The sequence below is a fragment of the Haliotis asinina genome, chromosome 3 (assembly GCF_037392515.1).
Source record: "Haliotis asinina isolate JCU_RB_2024 chromosome 3, JCU_Hal_asi_v2, whole genome shotgun sequence".
NCBI classification, from domain to species: domain Eukaryota; kingdom Metazoa; phylum Mollusca; class Gastropoda; order Lepetellida; family Haliotidae; genus Haliotis; species Haliotis asinina.
Window position 1 is genome coordinate 8,835,739 of NC_090282.1, and position 5,753 is coordinate 8,841,491.

The window sequence follows — 5,753 nt, forward strand, 5'->3', positions numbered from 1 at the left end:
TATCAAGTACTGATGTTTACAAAAAGTAAGTGCGTCCCTGGGTGGGCTTGAACCACCAACCTTTCGGTTAACAGCCGAACGCGCTAACCGATTGCGCCACAGAGACGGAACTGACGGGATGGGGCTCACTTTAAGATGTGACTGATGTGGTGGAACTTGTGTGCCCTTGCTCTTGTGGTGTGTTTCAACAACTGTTGTGTAAGGGGTGGGATAGTCTTGCGCAATGACACATTGGCTTACCTGATCTATTTATTGGAAGATGTGGACACTGGGATGTACATGAAGATAAATCTAGGACTATAGATGCATGTATTTTACTTCTGACTGTACACATGACATATGTATACTTCTTGATGTGAACTCACTTTCTTGTGAGATGAATTAATTGTTCCAAAGCCAGGAATTTGTTCCTATGACGTAAAATGCATGCCTTTTACTTTTGACTTTGCACGTGACTAATATATACTTCTTGAAATTGAACTCAATTTCTTGTCAGATGGTAAAAGAATTTGTTCCAATGCCGGGAATCGAACCCGGGCCGCCTGGGTGAAAGCCAGGAATCCTAACCACTAGACCACATTGGAAGCTGATATTTTATAGGCAATGTTAAAGGACTGAATGCTGGCTGTATTCCTGCCATCTTTGTGCACAGAGTTCTTGTGCATGAGAATGACGACCTGACATTAATGAATACATGTATATCAAGTGTGTTAGAGACTTGTTTAAACTGATATATCGTATTGTAGCATGTATTTGCGTCAACTACAAACATCTGTAAAATCCAAAAGAGCGAAATATCAAGTACTGATGTTTACAAAAAGCAAGTGCGTCCCTGGGTGGGCTTGAACCACCAACCTTTCGGTTAACAGCCGAACGCGCTAACCGACTGCGCCACAGAGACGGAACTGACGAGATGGGGCTCACTTTAAGATGTGACTGATGTGGTGGAACTTGTGTGCCCTTGCTCTTGTGGTGTGTTTCAACAACTGTTGTGTAAGGTGTGGGATAGTCTTGCGCAATGACACATTGGCTTACCTGATGTATTTATTGGAAGATGTGGACACTGGGATGTACATGAAGATAAATCTAGGACTATAGATGCATGTATTTTACTTCTGACTGTACGCATGACAAATGTATACTTCTTGATGTGAACTCACTTTCTTGTGAGATGAATTAATTGTTCCAAAGCCAGGAATTTGTTCCTATGACGTAAAACGCATGCCTTTTACTTTTGACTTTGCACGTGACTAATAAATACTTCTTGAAATTGAACTCAATTTCTTGTCAGATGGTAAAAGAATTTGTTCCAATGCCGGGAATCGAACCCGGGCCGCCTGGGTGAAAGCCAGGAATCCTAACCACTAGACCACATTGGAAGCTGATATTTTTCAGGCAATGTTGAAGGACTGAATGCTGGCTGTATTCCTGCCGTCTTTGTGCACAGAGTTCTTGTGCATGAGAATGACGACCTGACATTAATGAATACATGTATATCAAGTGTGTTAGAGACTTGTTTAAACTGATATATCGTATTGTAGCATGTATTTGCGTCAACTACAAACATCTGTAAAATCCAAAAGAGCGACATATCAAGTACTGATGTTTACAAAAAGCAAGTGCGTCCCTGGGTGGGCTTGAACCACCAACCTTTCGGTTAACAGCCGAACGCGCTAACCGATTGCGCCACAGAGTCGGAACTGACGAGATGGGGCTCACTTTAAGATGTGACTGATGTGGTGGAAGCTATGTGCCCTTGCTCTCGTGGTGTGTTTCAACAACTGTTGTGTAAGGTGTGGGATAGTCTTGCGCAATGACACATTGGCTTACCTGATGTATTTATTGGAAGATGTGGACACTGGGATGTACATGAAGATAAATCTAGGACTTTAGATGCATGTATTTTACTTCTGACTGTACGCATGACAAATGTATACTTCTTGATGTGAACTCACTTTCTTGTGAGATGAATTAATTGTTCCAAAGCCAGGAATTTGTTCCTATGACGTAAAATGCATGCCTTTTACTTTTGACTTTGCACATGACTAATATATACTTCTTGAAATTGAAGTCAATTTCTTGTCAGATGGTAAAAGAATTTGTTCCAATGCCGGGAATCGAACCCGGGCCGCCTGGATGAAAGCCAGGAATCCTAACCACTAGACCACATTGGAAGCTGATATTTTACAGGCAATGTTGAAGGACTGAATGCTGGCTGTATTCCTGCCGTCTTTGTGCACAGAGTTCTTGTGCATGAGAATGACGACCTGACATTAATGAATACATGTATATCAAGTGTGTTAGAGACTTGTTTAAACTGATATATCTTATCGTAGGATGTATTTGCGTCAACTACAAACATCTGTAAAATCCAAAAGAGCGAAATATCAAGTACTGATGTTTACAAAAAGTAAGTGCGTCCCTGGGTGGGCTTGAACCACCAACCTTTCGGTTAACAGCCGAACGCGCTAACCGATTGCGCCACAGAGACGGAACTGACGAGATGGGGCTCACTTTAAGATGTGACTGATGTGGTGGAACTTGTGTGCCCTTGCTCTTGTGGTGTGTTTCAACAACTGTTGTGTAAGGGGTGGGATAGTCTTGCGCAATGACACATTGGCTTACCTGATGTATTTATTGGAAGATGTGGACACTGGGATGTACATGAAGATAAATCTAGGACTATAGATGCATGTATTTTACTTCTGACTGTACACATGACATATGTATACTTCTTGATGTGAACTCACTTTCTTGTGAGATGAATTAATTGTTCCAAAGCCAGGAATTTGTTCCTATGACGTAAAATGCATGCCTTTTACTTTTGACTTTGCACGTGACTAATATATACTTCTTGAAATTGAACTCAATTTCTTGTCAGATGGTAAAAGAATTTGTTCCAATGCCGGGAATCGAACCCGGGCCGCCTGGGTGAAAGCCAGGAATCCTAACCACTAGACCACATTGGAAGCTGATATTTTTCAGGCAATGTTGAAGGACTGAATGCTGGCTGTATTCCTGCCGTCTTTGTGCACAGAGTTCTTGTGCATGAGAATGACGACCTGACATTAATGAATACATGTATATCAAGTGTGTTAGAGACTTGTTTAAACTGATATATCGTATTGTAGCATGTATTTGCGTCAACTACAAACATCTGTAAAATCCAAAAGAGCGACATATCAAGTACTGATGTTTACAAAAAGCAAGTGCGTCCCTGGGTGGGCTTGAACCACCAACCTTTCGGTTAACAGCCGAACGCGCTAACCGATTGCGCCACAGAGACGGAACTGACGAGATGGGGCTCACTTTAAGATGTGACTGATGTGGTGGAACTTGTGTGCCCTTGCTCTTGTGGTGTGTTTCAACAACTGTTGTGTAAGGGGTGGGATAGTCTTGCGCAATGACACATAGGCTTACCTGATGTATTTATTGGAAGATGTGGACACTGGGATGTACATGAAGATAAATCTAGGACTTTAGATGCATGTATTTTACTTCTGACTGTACACATGACATATGTATACTTCTTGATGTGAACTCACTTTCTTGTGAGATGAATTAATTGTTCCAAAGCCAGGAATTTGTTCCTATGACGTAAAATGCATGCCTTTTACTTTTGACTTTGCACGTGACTAATATATACTTCTTGAAATTGAACTCAATTTCTTGTCAGATGGTAAAAGAATTTGTTCCAATGCCGGGAATCGAACCCGGGCCGCCTGGGTGAAAGCCAGGAATCCTAACCACTAGACCACATTGGAAGCTGATATTTTACAGGCAATGTTGAAGGACTGAATGCTGGCTGTATTCCTGCCGTCTTTGTGCATTGAGTTCTTGTGCATGAGAATGACGACCTGACATTAATGAATACATGTATATCAAGTGTGTTAGAGACTTGTTTAAACTGATATATCGTATTGTAGGATGTATTTGCGTCAACTACAAACATCTGTAAAATCCAAAAGAGCGAAATATCAAGTACTGATGTTTACAAAAAGCAAGTGCGTCCCTGGGTGGGCTTGAACCACCAACCTTTCGGTTAACAGCCGAACGCGCTAACCGATTGCGCCACAGAGACGGAACTGACGAGATGGGGCTCACTTTAAGATGTGACTGATGTGGTGGAAGTTATGTGCCCTTGCCGAGGGAAACGTCTGGTGGTGTGTTTCAACAACTGTTGTGTAAGGTGTGGGATAGTCTTGCGCAATGACACATTGGCTTACCTGATGTATTTATTGGAAGATGTGGACACTGGGATGTACATGAAGATAAATCTAGGACTTTAGATGCATGTATTTTACTTCTGACTGTACGCATGACAAATGTATACTTCTTGATGTGAACTCACTTTCTTGTGAGATGAATTAATTGTTCCAAAGCCAGGAATTTGTTCCTATGACGTAAAATGCATGCCTTTTACTTTTGACTTTGCACATGACTAATATATACTTCTTGAAATTGAACTCAATTTCTTGTCAGATGGTAAAAGAATTTGTTCCAATGCCGGGAATCGAACCCGGGCCGCCTGGGTGAAAGCCAGGAATCCTAACCACTAGACCACATTGGAAGCTGATATTTTACAGGCAATGTTGAAGGACTGAATGCTGGCTGTATTCCTGCCGTCTTTGTGCACAGAGTTCTTGTGCATGAGAATGACGACCTGACATTAATGAATACATGTATATCAAGTGTGTTAGAGACTTGTTTAAACTGATATATCTTATCGTAGGATGTATTTGCGTCAACTACAAACATCTGTAAAATCCAAAAGAGCGAAATATCAAGTACTGATGTTTACAAAAAGTAAGTGCGTCCCTGGGTGGGCTTGAACCACCAACCTTTCGGTTAACAGCCGAACGCGCTAACCGATTGCGCCACAGAGACGGAACTGACGAGATGGGGCTCACTTTAAGATGTGACTGATGTGGTGGAACTTGTGTGCCCTTGCTCTTGTGGTGTGTTTCAACAACTGTTGTGTAAGGGGTGGGATAGTCTTGCGCAATGACACATTGGCTTACCTGATCTATTTATTGGAAGATGTGGACACTGGGATGTACATGAAGATAAATCTAGGACTATAGATGCATGTATTTTACTTCTGACTGTACACATGACATATGTATACTTCTTGATGTGAACTCACTTTCTTGTGAGATGAATTAATTGTTCCAAAGCCAGGAATTTGTTCCTATGACGTAAAATGCATGCCTTTTACTTTTGACTTTGCACGTGACTAATATATACTTCTTGAAATTGAACTCAATTTCTTGTCAGATGGTAAAAGAATTTGTTCCAATGCCGGGAATCGAACCCGGGCCGCCTGGGTGAAAGCCAGGAATCCTAACCACTAGACCACATTGGAAGCTGATATTTTTCAGGCAATGTTGAAGGACTGAATGCTGGCTGTATTCCTGCCGTCTTTGTGCACAGAGTTCTTGTGCATGAGAATGACGACCTGACATTAATGAATACATGTATATCAAGTGTGTTAGAGACTTGTTTAAACTGATATATCGTATTGTAGCATGTATTTGCGTCAACTACAAACATCTGTAAAATCCAAAAGAGCGACATATCAAGTACTGATGTTTACAAAAAGCAAGTGCGTCCCTGGGTGGGCTTGAACCACCAACCTTTCGGTTAACAGCCGAACGCGCTAACCGATTGCGCCACAGAGACGGAACTGACGAGATGGGGTTCACTTTAAGATGTGACTGATGTGGTGGAACTTGTGTGCCCTTGCTCTTGTG

The 5,753-nt window shown here is 41.8% G+C and overlaps 1 non-coding gene across 1 annotated transcript; it reads right to left on the bottom strand.

Annotated features, from left to right (window-relative positions):
- Window positions 1–827: 827 nt before the first annotated feature.
- Window positions 828–901, bottom strand: Trnan-guu (transfer RNA asparagine (anticodon GUU)). Its single transcript has one exon. It is a non-coding gene; the product is annotated as a tRNA-Asn (tRNA).
- Between the last annotated feature and the right edge of the window lie 4,852 nt (window positions 902–5,753).